A 24,903-nucleotide genomic window follows, 5' to 3' on the forward strand; every position below is an offset into this window, starting at 1 on the left:
CTTCAGAGAATCCAGTTCTCTCCGACCATTTGGTGCTGTCTTCTCGAGAATCCCTTTTGTTTGTTCCTTCACAGGGTTTTTCCTGTCAGGTTCCTTCTGAGGCACTCCTGGACTCTGCACAGTTATGGCTAGAAATCAGAGACTTCGCTCTTTTGCAACACTAAATTTTTCTGCTTCCCATTCTTCCAGACCTCAGGTCAAGCTCTGAGTTTGAGGCTCAAAGTCAACAGCACAGACCCTGGAGGCCCAGAAGTTTGGTTGGGTCTATGGCCGTTCCCCAGTCTGCACTGCCCTTAGCGTCAGCTCTCTGAAACAGAGGTCCCCAACCCATGGGCCACAGGCTGGTAGCAGTCTGTGGCCTGCTAGGAACCAGGCTGCACGGCAGGGGAGTGGTTGGTGAGCCGGCGTTACCACCTGAGCTCTGCCTCCTGTCAGATCAGCTGCGACATTCACTTCTCGTGGGAACATGAGCCCTCCTGTAAACTGCGCATGCGAGGGATCTAGGGTGCGTGCTCCTTATGAGAATCTAATGCTTGAGATCTGAGGTGGGACAATTCCATCCCCAACCACCCCACCCCACCATCTGTGGAAAAATTATCTTCCATGAAACCAGTCCCTGGTGCCAAAAAGGTTGGGGACTGCTGCTGTAAAACACAGTGCCTCAGTGTCTCCCCATCACAGCAGAGTGCAGAGTCTCTCCCTGCGTGATCAAGACCTTCACCAGAACCATCTTTCCATGTGGCTCCGTCAGTGCCATAAAGTATTCTATTTGTACCAACCAGGGTACAATTGATGAAAACTTAGGTTTTTATCAGTTTTTAACTGTTGTAAGCAATGCTTTAATAACTATTCCTAAATGGGTGTGTGTGTGTTAGTATGTATACATATTTGTAGACTTGTGTTATGATTTTTCTAGGATCAATTCCTAAAAGCAGATTACTGGGTTGGAAAGTATATTAATATTGCCAGATCTCTCCCCAGAAAGCTCACATCAACTTAGATTCCAGGAGTGTCTGAGAATGCCTATTGGATATTATTACTTTTGTTTGTTTTAGTTTTTAATACCTGTAATGAAACAGAAAATACTAAGAAAGTAAAAATATTCCAAAATTTCACTGCCTGGGGTCAATGACTGTTACACTGAAAAAGAGAAGGCCCTCCTTCATTCTGTGTACACCCATATGTATTTTTCAGAACTGAAATTGTACGTAATATTCTGTGATCTTTTTTCACTCATTAATGTGGCAGATACATTTTTCATCACAATATTTTTTATTTAACAAGCTGTTTTCTAGTGCTTTTTTTATGTGACAGTAGCTGTTCTCAATGTTTTACAACTCATAGTCATTTTACTTCTCATGGTAGCTTAAGAGGTAGGCACTATTTTTTTTTTTTTTTTTTTTTTTTGAGATGGAGTTTTGCTCTTGTTGCCCAGGCTGGAGTGCAGTGGCACAATCTCAGCCCACTGCAACCTTTACCTCCCAGGTTCAAGTGATTCTCCTGCCTCAGCCTCCCAAGTAGCTGCAATTATAGGCATCTGCCCCCACGCCCAGCTAATTTTTTGTATTTTTAGTAGAGATGGCGTTTCACCATGTTGGCCAGGCTGGTCTTGAACTATTGACCTCAGATGATCTACCGCCCTTGGCCTCCCAAAGTGCTGAGATTACAGGTATGAGCCACTGTGCCTGGCCAAGGTAGGCACTATTGTTATTCCCATTTTATAGAAGAGCAAACTAAGGCACAGATGTTTCAGCTGTTTGCTTTGGTCACACAGCCCATAAGTGGTGGAGCTGGTTGTGAGTGAGGTGGGCTGGCTCCAGGGTCTGTGCTTTTGACTGCTGTGCTGTGTGTCCTTACCCAAAACAGTGTTGCTTGTTGTCATTTTTGAAGGCTGTACAGCATTTCTTCATATGCATGGGCTTACCTCGTTTTACTTCATTGGTCTCTAGTTGATGGGCATTTAGAATTGTTTTAAAATTTTCTCTCTGATCAAAAAGCACTACTCAAGTGAACAGTCTTGAGCATGCATTTTAGATTTATTATTATTATTTTTTGCACTTGTGCCATTATCTTAAATGACTAATAATGTAATGCTTGTTAAGTTTTTATTTAACGAGCTGTTTTTTAGTGCTTTTTATTTTGCAGTTGCTGTTTCTCAATGTTTCACAGCTAATAGCTCTTTTAACTCTCACAGCAGCTAAGAGGTAGGCACTGTTGTTATTCCCATTTTATAGAAGAGGAAACAGAGGCACAGATAGTTTCAGCAGTTTGCTTGGCTAGATCACACAGTCTGTAAGTGTATCTGTTAGTTTCCTTTGTAGCATTGCTTTGTTTTTCTTTTGCATTAGGAAAATGCAAATAGGACATATTTTACATTTTGACATGCATACATATTGTCAAACCGCCCTGTAGAATGTGCATATCAATTAGTTTTCCGTCATGGGTCATGTCCTCAGATCGCCTTTATCCTTTTCATCTTGGGTTGTGTCAGCCTCTATCCTTGCCAGTCTCTTTGTGAACAGTTGGCTTTCATTGTTTTAATTTGCTGCTCCTTGGCCACTACTGGGCTATCTCTGTTCCAGTTATTAGTTATTGGTGGGTTTTGTGTGATTGGGGGCATTCCTTGTTCATGCACTTTACTCACACCTTTGAATGACCATATATGCTGAAAATATTTTCTGCAATTTGTCGTTTGTCTTTTAATTTTCTTTGTAGCATGGCTTTTTTTCCTTTTGCATTTTGCTGGAGTTTTAAATGTCTGTATTGTCACCATTGTTTGTATTGTATTGTCAGATGCATCTTTTACATTTTTTGCCCTTTTATCGTAGTTTACAAAATTTACCTCATATCCCCTCCAATTTAAAAAAAATGCTTCTATTTATTTGTCTGTTATCTGTATGGTTTTATTTTATGTATATCTTTGATTCATTTGGACATTGCATTTTTGTGTTCTGTAAGTTGGGAAGTAAGGCAGTTATATAGTTGACTTTTTAACAACGTGGGGATTAAGGGCACCATCCCACTGTCAACAGTTATTTTCAAGTATAGCTTTTGACTCTCCTCAAACTTAACTAGTAATAGCCTACTGTTGACCAGAAGCCTTACCAATAGTCAGTGAACACATATTTGGTATGTTATATGTATTATATACCATTTCCTTATAATAAAGTAAACTAGAGAAACAGAAATGGTATTAAGAAAGTTGTAAGGGGCCGGGCGCGGTGGCTCAAGCCTGTAATCCCAGCACTTTGGGAGGCCGAGATGGGCGGATCACGAGGTCAGGAGATCGAGACCATCCTGGCTAACACGGTGAAACCCCGTCTCTACTAAAAAATATAAAAAACTAGCCGGGCGAGGTGGCGGATGCCTGTAGTCCCAGCTACTCGGGAGGCTGAGGCAGGAGAATGGCATGAACCTGGGAGGCGGAGCTTGCAGTGAGCTGAGATCCGGCCACTGCACTCCAGCCTGGGCGACAGAGCGAGACTCCGCCTCAAAAAAAAAAAAAAAAAAAAGTCTTAAGGAAGAGAAAATGTATTTACTCCTCATTGAGTAGAAGTGGACCATCATAGAGATCTTCATCCTCCTTCTCCTCGTGTTGAGTAGGCTGAGGAGGAAGAGGAGGGTTTGGTCTTTCTGGAGGGGTGGGAGACATGAAAGAAATTTCAGTATAAGTTCACCCTTGCAGTTCAAACCCATGTTGTCCAAGGGTCAACTGTATATATTTGACCAATAAATCTAGGGAAAGAAATTGTTTTAATAAATATAATTCAGTAGATAAAATATTTGAAGTCATAGGTTCCACGGAGAAAATATAGATCTGGCGGTTCAGTCTCAAAAACCCCTTAAAAAATACAACTTTGTGTTTTGAAATAATTATGAATTCACAGGAAGCTGCAAAGATAATACAGAAGAGTCCCATGTGTCCCTCACCTGGTCTCCCCCAGTGGCTCCACCCTACACAACCCTAGCACGGTATCACAGTCAGGACGTTGGCCTTAGAGTGCGTGTGGCTGGCTGCCAATTTGCCACTCACAAGTATGGCCTGTGCTCGCCGCCAGAAGCCAGAACCGCTCTGTAGTCACAGGGCCATGCACCCTGTCCCTCGATCGCCACCCTCGCCTGGCAGCTGCCAACCTGTTCTCCAACTGTGTGACTTTGTCATTTTGGGAACACTGTGTAAATGGACTCACACAGTATGTGACCTTTTGTGGTTGGCTTAAAGAACTCCCCTTTTAGACCTAAGTTCTAATTTTATGACTGAGGAATTTGAGGTGCAGAAGTGATGGTGATCCGGTCACATGACTCATTTGAGGCTGGCTGGGGCCCGCGTCTCCCGACTCCTGCCCTGTTGCCAGTTTGCTTGATCGTGTCTGTGCCTTAAGACCACTCTCATTTCTACCTCGTGGATGGAGATTTTCTCCAGTTCAGCGTGTCTCTGTCATATTTTTCTCTAACCTTATAAGCAATGGAAGTGGCGCCCTGTGTGGATTCCTGATGCTTATTTTCTACTCTGTGATGATTAGGCAGTCTCTTTAGCAAAGGCAGACAGACAGGGTCCTTTCTAATCAGATTATCGGCTTCCTCCAGGAATGGCTGTAGAGAAAATGGCCTCATATTCCATTGATTTTAATGACCCAAATTGACTTTAATTTAACAAATACCAAATGGAAAGGTAGACGCTCTGGGTGTTTTTCCCTTTCTGGCCACTGTTGAAGCTCTAAAATATGCAGAAATGACCTTATGCCCAGCTGCCTTGCGGCTGGCATTCATGTGATTGCACCGTGTTCCCTAGTTTGCCAAGCACAATATTACAATTTGGAAAATTCTCGAGTAATTGTTTTAATATGTGCTCTGTCAAGAGCAGTCTAGTGACATTTTAAACAACTGACCTTGGTTCTACAGCTTGTTAAAACAATTAGAAGAAAACAAAATAAGCTTTTTCTTACCCTGAACCATGGCAAGTCAAAGTAACTCTTTTGATATGTTTTCAACATTTGTTTATTTTATTCTGCATTTGAATGGCAGAAGAAACCAGGAAAAGAGATTTTTTTTTCCTGTAGTTACGTAGGACAGCTGGTGTTTTGAAAATGTTTTGCAGCCTACAGAAATCAGTATGTCAAATTTATAAAAGTGACTTCTGAACTTTTCTAAGCTTGTTCTTTCTGGGGTCATTTTATGCAAAGAGAGTTGTGAAAATTTCCTCTTATTCTCATTAAATTCTTCCTATCAAAGACAAGGCATTCATTTTATGGTCTTACTTAAGATGCACCTGTAATCTTCATGGTGATTTTTTATTACAGTGTTTCAAGTCTCTGCCTTCTACTGTATTTGTGTTAGCGAAACAGCTGGCTTGATAAATACCTGCCATGACTGAAAATGGTATGGTGTGAGTCATGTTTGAAAATTTGCAGGTGAAAATGTGTTTCCGAACATCTCACTTTTCTCTGCGGAAAGACGGGTAGTGGTAATGTTTGTTTCTTTTTGCTGCCTGTAAACCCTCAGTTTTTCCTCTGTACTAACTAGGTGAGTGGAAGCCCAGTGGTCTGCAGCCATGTCTGGTCTTGTGCGTACTTGTGAGTGTGGCTTCTCCGTGGCGCAGTTCATGCCACTGCTCCTGCCTACCTGCTCTGTGAGCGGCCCCTCTTCTGCCTATCATGTCACTGTCCCTGATTAAGGGGAGACCTGGTTACACCTGATAGCAGAGCTACCCTGAGTGACAGTGTCTCAATATTTCTGTGCTTGCTTTCTTGTTGGTATTGCAGGTCCTCAGGGGCTCTGCTCACTCAGGGACCCAGCTGGAGAGAGCAGCCACCATCCTGAATGTAGCAGGTCATGGTACAGGAGGGAAGAGAGCCCTAGGTGGTTTCATCTTGGCTCAGAAGAGCATCTGTCATTTCTTCTCTGCACAGTTCACTTGCCAGTGTATTAGTCTGTTTTCACACTGCTGTAAAGAACTACCTGAGACTGGATAAGTTATCAAGAAAGGTTTAATTGATTCACAGTTCTGCAGGCTTAACAGGAGGCATGACTGGGAGGCCTCAGGAAACTTACAATCATGGCAGAAGGTGAAGGGAAAGCAAGGACCATCTTCATATGGTGGCAGGAGAGAGAGAAAGAATGAAGGGGGAAGTGCCTCACACTTTTAAACCATCAGATCTCATGAGAACTCACTCACTATCATGAGAACAGTAAGGAGGAAATCCACCCCCATGATCCAATCACCTTCCACCAGGCCCCTCCTCCAATTCAACATGAGATTTGGGCGGAGACACAAATCCAAACCATATCGGCCAGCAGGGAGTCACATGGCCCCGCCTGACATCAAGGGCCCAAGAAGTGCAGTTCTGCCCCGTTCGCGGGGTAGGGGAGCCCTGGAAATGCTTGGTGACCATCACTAGTGACGACTCCATGGTTCTTATCCATTTACCTGATTCTACCAACAGCTGTGTTCTCATGTCTTGCAAATATCTTCCTTGCCCATGTTTCAGTTTGGGTGTCCCCCAAGCAGTTTAAGTTATGCAGCGTGTTCAATCCTAAACTCGTCCAGCTCCCAACTGATGTTCCTCCTCTATTTCATCTTGGTGACTGGCCCCCACCATTCAGCCAGAAACATCCCTGTCACATCCCGACACTTACCGTGGTCAACTGACTACCTGCTCAATATCTCTTCAGTCCTTCCCCCGTCCCTGCTGTTGTCCTCGTGGGTCCATCATCCCTTCTGTGGACTCTGTAACCACTCCAGTCTGCGTATCTACCCCAATTCATGCTCTGTGTACACCAGTGGTTTGCAGATATTCTGGGGGGTTTATCCCCATTAAGTATTTATTTAGTAATAAGTTGCATTTTTAAAACTGAATAAGCATCTATAGAGTTCTTACTATGGGCCTGCCTCTCTTCTGAGTGTCTTACAGATATTAATTCATTTCCTCTTCATAAAAGCCCTATGAGGTAGTTACTGTTTTTATTCCCATTTCATGGATGAGGAAACTGGGGCAAGCGTCCTATCCAGTGTCACCCCGTAGTGAGCGATGGACCAGGGATGTGAACTCAGGCCTTTTGGCTCAGATACATATAGACTGCTGTATTAATACGCTGTAGGTGTTATAATACACACATAAATGGTAAGTTTCAAAAGGATGAGTTAAGAAAGGTAAAGAGGAATTCTTCTTTTTTATTCCCAAATTTCAGTGGATTTTCCTAGGCATCCCCGTTTCACCTTCCACCTTGTCTGCCTAGCGTTAAGCATCTTTATGACATATTAACCCATCTTATCCTTACTCTGAATGCACCCCTTCATGACACCCACTGCTGTTCAGGGACAGCCTAAGCTCCTTAAGAACCTGCTATGTCACTTAGGACCTAGCTGCTGCTCGCTCTGCACCTTGACTTCTTACCCTCTCCCTCTTTGCCCACCTCCGGATCTGCAGTGAACCTCTGAAAGCCCCCAGTGCCCTGTGCCCTCACCATCTCTTGTATGTGTCATTCTTTTTGCTTGCAATGTCCATTTGCCCTTTTCCCTCCGAATATGCTTAACCTTCAATGATTCTGGCACATGCACAAGCCCCCTGAGCCAGCAGGGCTCCATCCCGTCATCTGTGCCTTCTCTGTGGAATGCCACAACCCTCTCCTGTGCCAGTGATTCCTGCTGGTCTTCAAGTCACAGCTTTATTTCCCCTTTCCAGGCCTAGCTCCAGAGTCCCCTCCCTTGTACTCAGCTTCCCCGCAGATCCGGGCTGCTCATTGTGCTGTGCACGTGCGTCGCTGTGTTGGAATTGCTGGTTTGTGTGTGTGTCTCCCTGTCAGCTGATAACTGAGAAGGCAGGAGCCCACACTTGCACCATGGCCTGGTTCCCTGTGGACAGAATAGGGACACATCTCTCTTTTCTTTACCAAAGTCCAGGGCCAGACTCTAGTCCTTGGCAGATTTGGCACAAACAGACCAAGTAGCTTGTTCCGTGTGGGTGTGTCACTTCCTGGCTCTGTCTGCAGCATTCAGAGAACAGTGCCGGGCACACAGCAAGTGCCCAGTGATTATCTTTTGAGTGAAAATACCAATTCTCATAGAGCAGACACAAGAACTGTGCAATATCTAATGGGTGGTAAACCCAAAGTTAATTATTTTATACCTTGCATTTGTATTTCTCTGTGGAGTGGCCCAGTGACTCAGATGAGGCCCTGGGTAAGTACATGTTGTGGCTGACTAGCGGCCATCCATACTTGCTCCCATGCATTTCTGAATCTGCAGCTGCTTTGGTTCTTTTTCTTCCTGCTCTCCTGCTTTTCACATTTCGGCTTCAGCCATCAGTTTTTTCGCCTGTATTTAAGGGTTACGTATGGAAGTTATCTCTTGTTTGCCGTCTAATGCAGCCATTTGAATTGGAAACCTTGGAGTCATCTTGAATTCCTCCTTTTGTCTCATCTGCAAATCTCTCAGTCCCTAGTCCTGCCAACATTTCTTCCTTCCTCCCATTGCCCCAGGTCCACTGTCATCACCTCCAATGCAGACAGTTTTGCAATAGTCTTCAGACTGGCCGCTCTCCTTCTGAATCTGCTCCCTATAAGCCCACCCTCCCAGAATGGTGTAAAATACATGGGGTCATGCTGCTTCCTGCCAGTGGGCCTCCCGTGGCCTCCCCTCCCCTGCTGTTGCTGGGCGTGGATGAATCTCACCCTGTCCTGAGACTGCTTTGTCTTGGGCCACTGCCTCTGTATGCCATTGGCCCCCACTGGTCTTATGGAATCTTTTGTGTGGGCAGAACTTTCTTCCTGGAAAGCCCCTTCTATCCTCTCAGCCAGCTAATGAATTCTGTCTCATTCTTTATGGCGTGCACAATCCCTCAACGTAGGCAGTCCTGGCAAATGTCTGCCTGGTGAAAGTACCTGCGTATGACCTTTATTACTCCAGTAGCTTCTTATACTTTACGTAGTTCAGATAAAAAGCTCAGATAAATGACAGTAAGCTACATTATCAGAGTTGTTTAGAAAAGGAAGGAAGTGTGGGCCCTAGAGCCTTGAGCCCGTGGGGAGCTCCAGCAGGCCAGAGGTGGCCTGCATGAACAAGCTGCAGCGTTCATCAGGTGCTGGGCTTTACAGGCTTGTGCTCACACACTTCCCGACTTCCCTGAGCCATCCCCTCCAAAACGTCCCAGAGACTCGTGGAATCCCGATTCTTGGCTCAGCAGATGTAGCAGGATGAGCCACGGACAAAACCCCTCAGACACTGAGATAGCGAAGGGAGTGGCTTTAATCAGCTGGGAGCATCGGCAGACGAGCGTCTTAAAATCAAGCTCGTCAGGTGCTCAACTTCTGCCCCTTTTAGGGGCTCACAACCCTAAGGGGGCCTGTGTGAGAGGCTCGTGATCGATTGAACAAGCCAGGGGGTGCGTGACGGGGTGCGAGCACCGGTGGTCAGAGTGAAACAGAACAGAACGGAAGGTTTCACAGTGTCCTTCCACACAATGTCCGGAATCTATAGATAACATCAGTTGCTAGGTCAGGGGTTGAATTTTAACTACCAGGCTTAAGTCAGGCAGGCCCAGGCCTGGTTTTGGGTCTAGTTCCTGGGCACTGGGCTACCTGCCTTTAGTTTCGCTTCTTTTTCCTTTTCTGAGTATAAAACAAAATAAAACAATATGAGAGGGTCTCTCTGTTCCCTCAGAGGGATTGTGAGGCTCACCTACCCCAGCCGGGCTCCCCAGTGATGCTGCCTCCTCTTCTGTGTGACCATCTGCCTCTGCTGCTGTGTGGGGCACCGTGTCTCTGCTCTGATTCCACCACCGGGGCAGGGCGCCATTCTCTTTTTTAGATGAAGAAGCTGAGGCTCTGGTAGGTGGAAGAAGTTGCCTAAGCCCAGCTAGAGAGTACCTGTTGGAACAGGGATTCTGGTCCAGGACCCTTGGACTTCCCAGTTCAAGCTCTTGCCACACAGATCCATCAGTCTTCAGGGATGCTGCTGCTGATTGGCTGGTCCTCTGATTCTCCACACTCCCCTGCTTCAGAGTCATGTGAATTCAAACCCCCAGTCCTAGTGACAGTTATGTGTTCCTGAGAGACATGTCAGATAGAAACAGGACTGACACTGCAGCCCCCACTGTCGCATTGCTACTTACTGTGACTCTTAGTTACCAAAGGGTGCTCAGGGCCTTTTGCAGGGACAGTATCCCACCCCAGCAGAATGGTGAAAGAAGACTTGCTTCCTCAGCATCTTGGAGGTCACGCTGGGGCTGCTGGCTCTCAGGGGCTATGTGGTAGGTTGGTGTCTGGAGGTAAAGGGAGTGGCCTCATCCTAGAGTTGCTCTCTGAAGTTCAGCGATTCTCAGTGGGGAGGGTCCGTGATTGATCCAGTGTGATGCAGCCCATGGCACAGGGGGCCTTTGCTTTAATTAACGGTGTCATGGTGACCATACCTGAGACCGGAGAAGTACTGGAACATGTGGCTCATGGCTCATGCCCAGCAGCCTGTAAATCTGGACATACTGCTGGGGCTGGGGCTTCCCATCTCAGGGAGACTGGCTAAAGGCAAGGGCTGAGTGAGATTCCGGCAGCAGGCAGAATCTCTTCTCTTTTTTTTTCTCCTACTTCCTGAGCTTGTGCTATTATTGGGCACCAAGTCAGACTTTGGGGATTGAAGTTGAGTAAGACAAGTCTATTCCCTTGAGCAGCTGAGTGTCTGGGGAGGAGGACAGTGATGTAAATAGACAACCAAATATGGTGAGGTGAACCACCTGCAGAGGGAGCAGGGCAGGACCACGCGTCTGCTGGAGCATGTCGTGGAAGGCTTCCTGAAGGAGGAGGTGGCCCTGAACTCCATCTCTGAGGATGACTTGGGACTAGGGGAGAAGGTGGAGAAGGAGATGGAATAGGCATTTCTCTCATGATGGTTCATACAAAGCCTGCAGATAGGGGAATTTGGGCACATTTGAGGAGGTCTGGGATGATCACTGCAGTTAGTATGTAAGGCCGCCATGGGTGACCAGTGAGACAACGGCTTCGTGCCCTTCACAGGTTTATTTTCCTGGCAATTTCTCTCTGTTGGGAAGAGCACATGCTGAAAGCAGGTGCCTGCCTGTTCTTCCCCTGTAGTAAGAGAGATAGGAGGATGCAAGAAAGCCTAAGGGAAGAGGGCGAGGAAGAGCAGTGCATATTCAGCAGGTTCCAATCAGTGTGGGTGTAATAAGTGCTTTAAACTGCTTTATTAGCAGGGTGGAGTGAATTGGTGGCAGAGTCCCAGAATATAATCCCTTATCAGTCTGCTGTTCTGACAGCTGTTCTGGGCTTTTTATTAATGTAACTGATAACACTTTACTCTCCGGGGCATTCTGAGATTTAATTAGTTCTTGGGCAATTTAGAATAGGTACTTTAGAATATTAGTGCAGTGTTAATTATAAATGAATGCATATGAACTAATTTCTACAAATGTGTGATTGCATTTGCATTCAGCTCTTTAGTTGCCTGCTTCCAATTCAACATACTTTGAATTACGAGTTACATGTGAGATACTCTGTTCTGTGGGGAATTCAAGGGTAAGAAACAGACACAAATCCTGCACTGAGAGTGTAGGACTGTAAAACAAAGCAGGACCACTCCTTTTCTTTTGAGATGGAGTTTCGCTCTTATTGGCCAAACTGGAATGCAATGGTGTGACCTCGGCTCATTGCAACCTCCACCTCCTGGGTTCAAGCGATTCTCCTGCCTCAGCTTTCCGAGTAGCTGGGAATACAGGTGTGTGCCACCATGTCTGGCTAATTTTTTGTATTTTTGGTAGAGAGCAGGTTTCACCATGTTAGCCAGGCTGGTCTCAGACTCCTGACCTCAGGTGATCTGCTCACCTTAGCCTTCCAAAGTGCTGGGATTACAGGTGTGAGCCACCGTGCCTGGCCACAGGACCCCTCCTAAAGAAACACTTCTAGAAGAGATGGGTTGGTAAACAAAGAACAGGAAGATTTTGAGGTAAAAGGAACTTACTTGAGAGATTTTGTATCAAATGGACTTTGTTTTTCTTAGTAAGGTGTTGGAAGCTCATCAGAGTTAAGGGTGTGTGTGTGTGTGTGTGTGTGTGTGTGTGTGTGTGCATTACCCTGCTGTTCCCAGCTGCCCTCAGTCCCGCAGGTACACCATGACTTGATGCTGGGAACAGCACATGCACATGTGCCTGCGTGTTAGGGGCTGAGAAGAATGGGAACTTTTTGAGCCCTCCTGTGGGTGATTCAGAAATGCATCAGAGGCATCGAGCGCCTGCTGTTCGTGTAGCAGGCATGGGGTGGTTGCTGACTACATGTCGCGTGAACGGAGGTCTGTGCAGTAGTTTCCCAGACTGTAGTGGGCTGGGCAGAAATGATTATGACACTGTGGGGTAAGTATGGGGTAAGTATGGGGAACAGCTAGTAGGGGCTTCACAGGGTCTTGGGGGAGCTCGTGGAAGGGGATTCTGTAGCAGCCTGGAGAGCAGGTGGAGTGGGTGCTCTCTGGTGGCTCGCCGGGGCAGAGAGTTGAAGGCCACATAGACGTCAAGCTGTGAAGAGTGGGGCTGGGGTAGAAGAGGGCAGGGAGAAGAGGGGAGGAGAGGAGGGGAGTACCACCCCTGCAGGGGGAAATAGCATTTGCTCAGGCACAGAGGAGCCACTGGCCACACAGAGGAGGCTGATGCAGTGATCCTGGGGAGTATTCTGTGGCATCTGAATCCAGCAGTGGGAGTTGAAATAAGGGGACATATTGTGGAGATGTCGAGGAAGTGCAGTTGACAGGACCTGGCAGAGTTCGCAGAGGGGATCTGCCTTGATTTTGGCTAGGGGCCGGGGTGAATGGTGGCATCCCTGCCTACCTCAAGAGCCCAGAGCAGATGCAAATTTGGAGGAAAGAGGGTGAGTAAGTTGTGGCCACACATTGATCTGGGGACTGCAGGATATCCAAGAGGGCATGCCGCCCCACACGGAGTCTAGCATGAGGTCCTCTACTCATGCCTCATGAGGAGGGGCATGAGTAGAGACTGGGTGGAAGCAGAAGGACAAACCACCAAGGGCAGCCTCCTGAGGCTCCCACACGGGAGTGTCCAGGGATGGAGAGCAGGGAAGGCTGCCTTGAATGAGGAAGAGGATGGGTTGAGAATGGAGAGTGATGCAGGGAGTTCAGTGAGAGGAAGCTGGGATGAAGACTGCGTTGATTAGGGGTGTACCTCGTTGCTAACTTGATCAGGAGCAGTATCAGTGGAAGGGGGTCAGTGGGAGATGCTTGTAGTGGGAGGGAATGAAAATGGGAATGGAGAGACGAGCCATCCAGAGATGACTAAGAGGATGGCCTGGGGGAGCCACCAGGATGCCAACAGGAGGCAGGTGGCACACTCAAATGGGTGACTTGAGAAGCTAAGGAAGAGACCCTTTGTAAAGGTGTGTTCAGGTCTAGGTACAGCATCAAGTCATGGTGTACCTGCGGGACTGACAGCAGCTGGGAACAGCAGGGTAAACACGCAAGAGGGGAGAGAAGTCATCAGAACACTGAGGGAGAGAGCTGTGGCCTTTGGTAGAGGATGAGGTCAGCCTGTGATAACCTGGCAGGGAGGGAGCCTGGAGAATAAACACCCACCCCCGACTTTCTCCCTTCCCTTTCATCTCCTGCTGGTGCCTCCACTGGCCCAGTTGGAAGCCAGAGAGCAGTAGGGCCCATTGTGTGGTCCTTACTGGTCAGCCTTGGGAGCTGGGTAAAGGGGGAGGGGCCACCTGGAAGGGCAAGCGGGACCCCTCCAGAACTTCAGGGGACTCTAGATGCTTGCTTATTATCTGCCCTTAAAAGGGACACACTCGGGTCTCTGTTCCTTAAGTAATGGCCCCCTCCAGTTTACATCAGAACACGTCACTCTGTGCAGGGGCACTAGACCCTGTCGTGGTAGAAAGGGCTTCAGCCCCGCAGAGGCATGCACACCGTTTGCCAGCATCTGCTTCCCTCTTTAAGGTTTGCATTCCACGTCGTGCGGTGTCATCGCTTTTCCAAATGCTGTCTTTTCCAAAGGAAATGAAATATAAAGAAGTATGTTAATGTGCTAGGGTTGAAGAGCAGCGCTGCACAGTAAAGGTTACAGTTCTTAGAACATCAGCACCTGGGGAAAACGCACAAAGCTAGGTGGTAGGGGGAGAAAGGGGCTTGGCCACAGCTCATGATTAATACAAACCGGAAGAAGCCAGAAAGAAGTCATCATCCCAACCTCAGGCTTGCGTAGGACTTTCATGTATATTTTTGGGCGTGAAGTCGACAGACTGGTGTGCAGCCAGTGTTTCCTGAAGGCCTACTGTGTGTGCTCACCATGTGAGAAGGTTCTGCATCTGTTCCCTCATGTGAACCTTACAGTGACTCATTCTGCAGATGCGGATAAGTTTAGAGTGTCCCAAATTCATCCAGCTGAAAGGCAGAGCCTGGATCTTAGCTGAGATGCCTTTAACTCCAAATCTTGTGTTTTTCACCATGCGTTCTCAAAACAGTGACTTTTTGTTAAAGCCGTATTTCACATAGTACACTGTACCTCTTAATTTGGTGGTTTTAATGCTGTTTCCAGGGCTCCTCAGAGATGCTTAGTGGCTGGGGCTGGAGGGATACTGAGGACAGGTGTGGGAGGCTAGCAGGGAGCCCATCCACTTTAATCTGAGAGATTGTACCTTTTATAGATTATTCATATTGAAATTGCCTGAAGAGCAGGAAAAAGGTCCTGCCAGTTAAAAAAAATTTGAAAACTACCATCCCGGTGTGCTGACAATGACAACTGAATTCAGACAGTGATGCTGCATGATGTAAAACTAGATGAACAAGGGGACTTCAGCTAAGGCCCTTGCTTTCTGGAAGAGCACATTTACAAGAGCCTTGGAAAAAAAGTGAAGCATAAAAAGACTGGTTAAAAACACACACCGTGTACATAATAGCAGAGTTACAGGTGTTAGTTAATGCTCATGAAAGTGCTTTGCAGACTGTCATGTGCCACTCAGAAGATAAAGTATTGTTATAGCATTAATAGTACAGTTGATCACCCTTCTGTGATACTGACTAAAGGGAAAGTACCAGACGGGCATAGACTATTGTTAGAAATTTCTGTTTAAACCCACTGTTGCTGATGGAGTTAATGCTGGTCTCCCTTCCTGTGATCTGGCTTGCCCAGGGTAGGGCCATAAAGAGCTCACTGGGGTTCGATGTCATCTAGTCTGCTCTTCCTCTTAAGCATCTCAGACAGATTTCAGCTATGGATCTCACTAAAATTACATTCTGTTTTCTCTTGGCTAAAGAGTCTTTTCTAGAGCTCAGTGAAGATATTTTTAAACATTTAATACAATGACAACAAAATACTGTCTTAGAAGTAACTGTGTAATTAGCACATGTACATGAAGAAGCAGGATATTTGAAGAGGCTTCATTTTGAGAATGGCATCTTGGAGTTTGACCTGGGTCACCCCAGCCAGCCCTGCAACCCCCGGGGCTCCCTTCAGTGTCCTTATTTTCCACATTAGGATGTGCTTATTAAAGGACATCTGCTTGCCAGCTCTTCTTTGTCAAGCATCCTGTCTAGGCCCAGGAACTCAACCGGGTTTTCTCTGAAACAAGGGTTAGTAAATTACCCAAAATTCCCCGTCAGCATCAGCCAGGGGGCTTGGATTTCAGCTGGGGGTCTTTGACCCTGTGCTGTATGCTGCCATCTCAGAAGAGTGACTTTTAGCAGCCGTGTTTATTGCCAGCAGGTTCAGTATATCTCAGTGCAAGGGAGATAGACATTTATTTGTTGAACAGAACTCTGGCTTTCTTCAATCCCCAAGAATTGCCTCTTCATAGCACAGAGAATCACTGCAGATCTGGAAGCGCTGGGCACACCACTGACAAGCCAATAGGGGACTTTAAATGCCTGGACCTGGATGCCAGGCCAGAGAAGCAGTCTGTTGCACCCAGGAACCAGCTGTGCACTTGACCGTACAGCGTGCCTTCTCCGGCTGGAGCGGGGCCGTTCATGTACATGGAGAGATTAGGAGCAAGTGGTCTCTTGCTGTGTTTGGGCACTTCGCTGAGGGTGCACAGAGCAAATGCCAGCCTCACTTTGTCTACCTCAACCTTCAGCACAGCTGGGCCCAAGCCCCCAGTCAGAGAGAGGTGGGCGAGGAGGAAAAGAGCGGTGTTTGGATGCTGCGGAGCCTGAGCTGCCTGCAAGCCTTTCACACCTCTGCCTGTGGTGAAAGCAAAAATGCTGTTCATGGAAACCACTTATAGGTCCGCTAGCCAGGCCCCTCTGTTCTCTCCACCACCGTAAACAGTATTGCACTCTGCCATTTGACCGTCACCTCATCTCATTGTGGAGCCAGCTGTTCGGCTGGTTCCTCTCTGCACTCTGTCTAAACTTCTGCTCCTGCAGAGCATCAGAGGCAGGAGGGGTTGTGGGAAGCGCTCACCTTGCAGTCTGCTGTGATGTGATGCTGGGTGTGCCACTCATGGGGACAGTGTCCAGGCTCAGTCCCCTCTTCTCCTCACTGAGCTTCGGACTCCTTATCTTTATAAGGGGCTTGGGAGCAGTCCTGCCTCACCAGGATGGTGGAGACTGAGGGAGACTGTGGCATGTGCAGCGTCCTGAGTGGCTGCAGGAGGCCTTCCCTTGCTGTTAGTTTAATGACTGGATGACTGTCCCACTTTGTGAGGTTGGAGGCCCTTCCTCTCTTTCCCCACTTTACTGAGTGTCTGTGATGTTTTGGGCACGGTGGAAGACTTCCAGTGAAATAGGCTAAATCCTGCCAGACCTTACTGAACTCACATCCACCTAGGGGAGACAAGCAAGAAACAAGTAAACAAATACATAGACAAGCCACTTACAATAACTGTCCTCATCAGTAGGGACTGTTTGTGTGAGATGTGTTTGTTAGATCAGAGCTTAGAGCACTAGACCACAGTTGCTGGTGGTCTGCAACTGCAATGGTTTGACTTACGGTTTTTCAACTTTACTATGGTGTGAAAGTGACATGCATTTAGTAGAAACTGGACTTTGAATTAGAAATGTTGATCTTTTGTTTTTATTTATATTATTACCATAAAATTCATATTTTTATTATTGTAAAATAGGCTTTGTGTGAAATGATTTTGCCCAACTGTAGACTAATGTAAATGTTCTGAGCACATTTAAGATAGGATAGGCTAAGCTATGATATTTGGCAGGTTAGGTGTTTTAAGTGCATTTTTGACTTAATGATATTTTTGACTTTGCATGGGTTTATTGGAATGTAACTCATCGTAAATTGAGGAGCATCTGTATTTAACAACACAAACTTTTCCTACTTCCCAAGGGCCTGCACTCTACCAGACTCAGGTAAATGATTACCTTCTAACATACTGTGTAGTTTAGTTATTTATTATGTTTTAAATTGATGGTCCCTTTCCTCACTAGCATGTAAACTGCAGAGGGGAGAGCTCTCTCTCTGTTTTGTACACTAAGGTATTACAAATGCTAGAACAGTGCTGACCACTGCCCAAGTATCTGCTGAACGAACTGTGGCTAGTAAAGAACAAGTAAGTGCTGTAGTGTGTATATAATTTCCAAGTAAGTATTTATATATTTTGTGCAGAAATGATATTTTGTTTGAACATAGACACTTAAGAAAATTTGAAAATAAGAAAGTGAGAAAGGAAAATCATCTCATAAAGAGAATATTTTATTTAGTAGTGGGGGATAATTGTTGAACTTTGTATTGGAGATAGAAATTCTGTTTTCAGATGAGACACAATTAGTATGAATATTTAACCAAATTGAGGAGAGGGTAACCAACAGGCAGGCATAGAAACTGAAGAGGCAGACTTGAAATCAGACCCGAAGTTGCCTTGGCCCTCCCTAGTCACAACCAGTCACTCTTTTGCAAATAAAAATGCACAGAGACCGGAAACCAGGGGTGTGACTCCCTGCCTCATTCTGCAGCAAACACCACACATACCAGGACAGCCTGGGGTAGGAAGCCGGCAGACACTCAGACTCGCCCAGTGCTGCGTCTCTCTTCTGTTGCCATGATTGCACAAGATGACGAGTGGCTCTGGAGCGGGAATATGGGTGTCGCAAAGTATCCTTCTCTGTTCGTGTTTCCTGAAAACTCATAGCAATGAATTTGCTCATGGTAACTGTATTAGTCTGTTTTCACGCTGCTGATAAAGACATACCCAAGACTAGGAAGAAAAAGAGGTTTAATTGGACTTACAATTCCACATGACTGGGGAGGCCTCAGAATCATGGCAGGAGGTGAAAGGCACTTCTTACATGGTGGTGGCAAGAGAAAAATGAGGAAGAAGCAAAAGGGGAAACCCTTGATAAACCCATCAAATCTCATGAGACTTATTCACTATCATGAGAATAGTACAGGAAAGACCAGGCCCCATGATTCAGGTACCTCCCCCGGGCCCCTCCCACAATTCATGGGAATTCTGGGAGATACAATTCAAGTTGAGATTTGGGTGAGGACACAGTCAAACCGTGTCAGCAACCATGGTTGAGACTATCTGCAATTTAGTGAATCAAGCCCATGGTTTACGGCAGCTCAGAGGGCTCTTGTGCATGTGCAAGGTGGGTTAGGCAGCGCAGCTTATTTCTAAGCAGGTCACCATACAAACTGTCTGTTTTGTAGTGGTGAAGTCTCTGTTCTCAGAGTGGTTCACAGGTAGTGTAGATGGCATTCCTTTGAGATGGTTGGGTGATAACTGCCTGATGATTGGAAATTGTACAGAATGACCCGCCACCATCCCATCTGCCCCTAAAGGCTTGGGGTCACTGAGTCTACATTAGAGGCCAGACTTTCTGTCGTGTTTCTTAGTGCGTTGCCATATCATTGTCCAAGAAATTTCTAGTCTTAATTGTTGTTATTAATACTAGCTGGGACATTATGTTGTATATTTCTTTAATTTGCATGGTAGAGATGGTAAAAATCTTAAAAACAAAGCTGAATCTAAACCAAGATATTTTGGATTGAACGAACTGAAGCACTTCCAACATAGGAGGAGGGCTTTGTTCATTGGGAGAATGTGGAGGTAGGAGTTTTCTTGTGTCACTGTGCAGAACCATGGCCCCTGCTCCAGATGTGTGGGTGCATGGGACGCTCTTGTGGCCGTCTAGAACCACCAGATGCTGAGAGCAGAGGTGGGAAGCTGTCCCCAAGATTGCCTCTGACTACTAACTTAATTTCATCTGGTTCTTAGGATTTCTAAATTTGGTGCCCATCAGAGTGGCTACCAAGACAGGGGAGTGAGAGTAGCTGTGGCGTGTGGTTGAGAGAGTCTTTGGGGTGGTGTCCCAGATATGTGAAGGCAGAGAGGGTGAACATTGATGGGATGTTTAATATATGCCTGAGGTTTTCCCAGTAATTGTGTTCTTCCTTCTTATAGCAATCTTCTGAGGTCCTTATTTATATTTTATATTTTATGAGTGATTTTAGGGAGATTCATCAATTGTCCAGAGTTCCATTGCAAGTGGTTAAGTTGTGTCTTACCCCAGCCTCTCTGACTCTGGAGCGTTGCATGCCCACTGCCTCTCTGCAGTGGTTCCATTAACCGGCCCCTATGTTGCTCAGGCCAGCTGGTTTGTAGCGAGCTCACAGCATGACTGAATGCAGCAGCCATGCGCAAGAGAGAGAAGCAAAACCCATCGACAGCTATGGAATTTTTAAAAGGAGAGGAAACTGGAGGGGAGCGTAGGCAGGAAAGAGTAGAAAAGTTTAAAAAGTCCGTAATTCAGAGGAAGCAGGAGACTATTGAAAAACACTTATTGAAAGCCCATGATACATGTGAGCTGAAGACGGGAAATGCCAAACCCTCAGAAAAGCGTCATCAGCATGACTTCTAGGTTGGGTCCTCAAGGCATTTCAGTGGACAAAAGGCAACTTGGAAAAGTACAAAGGTGGGTCAAGTGAAGATATAGGGAAATTGGTGAACAACCAGGTCAAATGGGAATGAAGACTTTGGTGTCCTAAAGGGAGGGGGCAGAAAATTACTAACAAGGCTGTTGTTAATATGTCTTTCTCTTTTACCCTGTAAAAGCTACCCTCCTTGCTTTCCACAGAGAAGTATTGAGCACATACTACACACCAGACCTAACACTGGGCATGAGAAACACACAGTCATGGGCTGTGAGAGAGCTGGGTTCAGGGCTGTGGGGAGCATGGCGCGTACAGGAGTGCAATGGAGAACCTGATATTTCTCTCCATGAAGCACCTGCTTTTGTAGGCCAGAGTCTCTGGGTGGCATCTGGGTCTCCATGCTGGTTCTTCTCCTGCCTCACCTCCCACCCCCAACCATATTGGATGTTTTACCTGGAGTTATTTGCTACTCCCTAAATGCACCTAGCATTTGCCTGTGAGCGAGCATGCATGTTCTTTTTCTGTGGGAACCCTGTTCTCTTCACAGTGCTCCAGGCCTCAAGGGATCAGTTAAGACAATCTCCAAGAACCATCTCCAAGGCCTTTCAGTGCAGTGCCTGGCACCATGGTGTCTGAATCGGTTGGAAAGCTTAGTGTTGAAGCTTCTGAAGCTCTCAAGAATAGAATGTAATGTGCGTGGACTGTGGATCCATGTTGCATGAGGCCACAGAGAATTGATGAAGGATGTGGGGGCTTGGAGGTGTGTATTTGGGGCAGTCTTGAGTGGGTAGAGTCTTAGCTTAGGTTCCCCACTGGAAGCAGCTTTGGCTACAGGTGGTTTAGCTGAGGGGTAGTCCCAGGAAGCAGGAGTGGGGGAGTGAGAAGAGTGAGACAGGGAAGGAGCAATGCCAAGGGCTTGTTAGTGGGGTCCCTGCTATAGGTAGTGGGGATTTGACTCTCAAGATGTTGCCATGGGCCAGGCACAGTAGCTCACACATGTAATCTTAGCACTTTGGGAGGCCGAGGTGGGTGGATCACTTGTGGGTCAGGAGTTTGAGACCAGTCTGGCTAACATGGCAAAACCCGTCTCTACTAGAAAAATGTAAAAATCAACTGGATGGGATGGTGCACACCTGTAATCCCAGCTACTTGGGAGGCCGAGGCATGAGAATCACTCGAACTCGAGAGGTGGAGGTTGCAGTGAGCCGAGATCACGCCACTGCACTCAGCCTGGGCGTCCAAGTGAGACTCTGCTTCAAAAAAAAAAAAAAAAAAAGGTGCGGCCATGGTGACTCCCAGAATTGTCTGTCTAGACAGTGTCCAGAGCACTGGTCACGTTTGGGCCATGGGATACAAGAAGAGCCCCACTGTCCCTTGCCTAGGGGAGGACCAGAGCCTGCACTCAGTGCGGACTCAAGGTTGGTGCGGCCCAGTGGGTTGAAAGTGAGTGGTGGTCTATTCCCTTCTCTTTTATCTCTTCCAGGTTTTTCTTTTACTGTCTCTCATATTTTTCACTCTTTCTCCTTCTTTTCTCCCTGCAACTTCCTTTCTCCTACCTTCTTCCTTATGTAATAATTCCACCTATTTGTATGTGAGGGCCTTAGAATTTAGAGATTTAGACCTTGTTTGGTTCAGAGTCTTTTCCACAGCATTTCCAGTGGTATCTGTGACTTCCTGGAAAACCCTACTCAGAAACGTGTCTGAAAAACACCCTTTCCTTGGATAGCTCTAACTGTTGGAAGTTCCTTTCTCTGCTCTGAGATCTGTCACTGGGGACTCCACCCATTGGTCCTAGCTTCATCCTTTGAACACAGCAGAGCAGGTCTTCTTCACTGTCTGGCTCCAGCCCTCTGGAGGCCTATGTTAGGCTTCATAAAATCGCGAGAAGAAGTGGACCCAACCTCCAAGAGGTCACAATATGGATAAGGCATGTCAACCGATAATTGCAAGCAGTGTGGAAAGTCCAACCCTTGGTTCAGTGCTCTGTGTATATGTAAAGAGAATGGAGGAAGTAAGAAGGTGAAGGGTACAGAGTATCACAGAGGAGGGGAAATCTGAGCTGCCTTTTGGCTTATCACTCAGACAAGCAGGGGTGTATGGATCAGGACATGGTGCCATGCATGGCTGTGTGCCACGGTCCAGGGGCTATAAACAGCACCGGGTGTCCGTCAACTTGTGGTTCAGCATTGTTGGAGCCCAGAGGGGTAGGAGATAAGTACGTGAGGGTGTGTGCTTGCAAGTCGTGGCCTTGATGGTGCAGGGATAGTGGGAGAGGATTTGTGGCAATTCTTGGAGGACTTTACCTAGCACTTTCTCCTAAAGGAAATGGGAAGGAAGCCTGATGAAGGGTTTTAAGCAGGCACGTGACAGAATTAGATTTGGATTTTTCAAACAATTCACTCTAGGGTCTAGGTGGAGGAGGATGGTTCTGAGAGTGTGTCAGTCAAGATACTGTTAGCAGAGGCACTGGTTAAAAACGAGTTTAATGATGAGAATGTTCTCTCATGTAATAAGAAGTCCAGGCACAGCGGTTCCAGGGCTGGTTCAGGGACACCTCTGTGCCGTGAAAGCCCCAGGATTCACCTCTCTCTCTGTATGCCTGAGGCATTATCATGGTCTTTCGCTTGGCCTCGCCTAGCTGCTGGGTAGTTGCCTCAGTTCTGGCAGTGGACATAGCAATACCCAGCTGAGGAAGAGAGGAGGTACTTTCCTCATGAGGAAGGAAAACCCACTCCTGAAAGTCCCCGGACCCTTCTCCTCACACCCCATTGGCCAGGCTTGGGTCCTGTGGCCCTGGCTGTTCCGATGGAGCAGCATTCCGAGTTCCTGGAGTGGGAGGCGGCGTCGTGCTCCACGAGGGACAGGTGTTGGGAACGGATAGGGTGGATACCAACGATGCACATCCCAAAGCAGCCATGGGGAAGGAAACTCAAATTGGAGCTGTAGGAATGGTGAGGGGACCGATGAGATTCTTGTGCAGTCTTTTCTTTTTCACCAAGGCCAGCTCAGGTCTCCATTGGCTTTTAAAACGGCATGGTGCCAGACCTTCACCCACGTCCAGCCACCCAGTTCTGCAGTGCGTTCCTAACATACGATGCCTAAAGCAGAGTCCAGACGCAGTTAGTCCAGACGCAGTTTATCCGGTGCAGTGTAGTGATCTCTTCAGCTGCTTCTTATTGGTGTAGGTGAATGTCATTTGGTTTTTGTTGATTCATGCTGTTAACCTGGGTTTAGCTTCTGGCAAGCTCTAATTCTCAGATCTTTTTTTTTTTAATGTGAACAAATCTATTCCTAGCATATCACCCACATATTGAATTGTATCCCATGGTAAATTCCGGTATAAAGCAAAGCATCATTTTAAAAGCAAAAAATTCTGTAATATGTTGTTTCTACCTTTTTATAGCGTCCAATATATTCTGCTATAGTTATTTATGCGTGTGTATCACCCAGTATGTAGGCCACAAAAAGAACTTCTGTGACTCAGGCAATTTGCAGACCTTTTGAAATGTTTTTATTATAGGCACTAAAAAGCAAAATAAAACAAAAACTGCTGTTAGGCGTGATGCAAATCAAGCCTACAAAATGTAGGCACTGCCAGTGACTTTGAGATTACTTGTTTTCCTCATTCTCCGGCTTTATAGGGGTCACCCTGCTCTTCACCGGAGGGACTTGTCTGATGGTCTTGACTTTTTCCCTTTAGCCGTGGAGGGTGATGCAGTTCTGTCTGATTCATGATCTCATCTATTCATTCTTTTTAGCTCCATGTTACCATATTTAGTGCTGATACTAGTTGTATGATTAAGGACCTTTTCCAGTGAATGAAAGAACTTCTATAAAACTGTTTCACTAGGTCTAAAAATGGTCCAAGCACCTGGATTATGGGACAAACACCAAAAAAAACTTCATAGAACATAGAAAATTAGAATGTTTGTTTTGACCAATCTGCCGTTAGCCAAGTTTTTTCTTCCCTCTTCCTGAGTGAGCTTTCCTTTAACCAGCCTGCCTCCCTAAGAAAGAATACTACTCCATTTTATCTTTTCCCTTCAGGCATTCCTTGGTACGTTTACTTGGCGAACTGGTTTTAGGCAGAGTTGAATCACTGGAAACAGACGGACCGAATGGCCTCTGACTGTCTCCCTTTGGTTTCTCCTGTTTCTGCCGTATTGCTGTGTGGTTCCCATCTCACCTCCCTATAACCCAACCTTGCAGCACCTTCTGGACCCCCACCTTGCGTTTGCGCACCCTGCCTCCCTTCATCTGCTTCCACGCTAATGGCTGAGAAAGGCTTATGTGGAATTGTTCCCTGTGCATTTGTCATATGTTCTGAGGAAGTGAATTTTGGGCAGGTTATTTCAGGTTTTGTGGCTCTATTTCTAAGTAAGAGAAAACTCCTTTTCCTCCCTTCCCTGTATTTCCTCCTTGCTTAGGAATCTCAAATAGTGTGCATTCAAGAGATGGCTTCTTTGTTCTTCACTTGGGTATGGAAGCTTTTCTTACCCCTCAGGCTAATGCCAAGGGTAGCCATGTGGAATTAGCTGTTGTTCTTTCTGTGGCTGACACGTTCCCTCTTCAGTGTATTTCAACATTTTTTGAACCCATTGACTTTGCTGTCTGTAGCAGCAGCACAAATATAATCCAGCCCTTCCCGGCTCGGACACCTGTGGCTCTCCATGGCCTTCCAGAGGCAGCAGGTAGGCCCCAGGCATTGTTTCCCTTCTCTCTTCCATTGTTTTAAGAAATTTTAGACTAGAGTCAGCCTTGAAAAATCAGAAGATTTCATGTAAATCTGGATTTCCATTCTCACTGTGAGCCGTCAGAAGACGTGACTCTGTCTCCCCACCCAGCAGGCTGTTCCTCTGTGGGAAACTTGAGCCTCCTTTCCTTCCAGCTTCTCCCCCTCCCCAGGCCTGACTGGTCTCCATGCACGTTGATGTTTCACCCCCGGTTCCCCAAAGGAAGATTCCAGGCTTCTCATGGCCATTCAGGGCCCTTTTGGGCCCAACTCTGACACCCTCCCCTGGTTTTATTTCTGTCTCCCTGCTTCCTTATGGAGTTGTCACCACAC

General features: G+C 46.6%; 1 protein-coding gene across 7 annotated transcripts in view; it reads left to right on the forward strand.

Moving 5' to 3' along the window:
* ZFAT (zinc finger and AT hook domain containing) overlaps nt 1–24,903 on the forward strand; it is a 256,026-nt gene that overhangs the window by 89,433 nt on the left and 141,690 nt on the right. The window lies entirely within an intron of this gene.

This window comes from Mandrillus leucophaeus, unplaced genomic scaffold, assembly GCF_000951045.1.
Source record: "Mandrillus leucophaeus isolate KB7577 unplaced genomic scaffold, Mleu.le_1.0 Scaffold173, whole genome shotgun sequence".
Taxonomy (NCBI): domain Eukaryota; kingdom Metazoa; phylum Chordata; class Mammalia; order Primates; family Cercopithecidae; genus Mandrillus; species Mandrillus leucophaeus.